General features: G+C 40.9%; 1 protein-coding gene across 1 annotated transcript in view; it reads right to left on the bottom strand.

The window, feature by feature from the left end:
* Positions 1-508, bottom strand: part of LOC119594252 (nuclear hormone receptor FTZ-F1-like) — a 9,624-nt gene that overhangs the window by 6,130 nt on the left and 2,986 nt on the right. The window lies entirely within an intron of this gene.

Below are 508 nucleotides of genomic sequence, written 5' to 3' on the forward strand. Positions count from 1 at the left end.
TCCTTCATTATTTATTTACTTATCTATGAACCTGTAGCAGGAAGGATGAAATGAAAGTGGGGTTCAGTTAGTAAGTTGCCAGTGAAAGGAAACATAGCAAAAAGAAATACAAGTTGGCGAGGGTTTTTGTCACACACATTTACGGGGAGAAGCTGTTCAGATAAGTCGGGTTTTGTCAGCCGACATTTCGGGAAAAATAACCAATTGCTAATCCCTCCCGCGATGTCAGCTTCAACCTAACTTTAAAAAACCGACGAGAGAAGAATAAAAAATGAGCGTCTAATGATCTACTAACTTCATAAGGACACTTGACTTCTTCACCGGAAAATGTAGACTATTGTGAGTATTTCGCACTGGATGATTGACTGTCGTCTCTGTTCACGAAGTTCCTTGAGGAAGCCACGTTAGGGACACTTCTGAAGGAGGTCTAAATCGCCCTTCGAGCAGACCTTTTTGAGTACGTGTCTCTGGAAAAAAAAAAAAAATTCCTTCCCTGCATCTCTGAAAG

Source organism: Penaeus monodon, chromosome 33, assembly GCF_015228065.2.
Source record: "Penaeus monodon isolate SGIC_2016 chromosome 33, NSTDA_Pmon_1, whole genome shotgun sequence".
NCBI lineage: Eukaryota > Metazoa > Arthropoda > Malacostraca > Decapoda > Penaeidae > Penaeus > Penaeus monodon.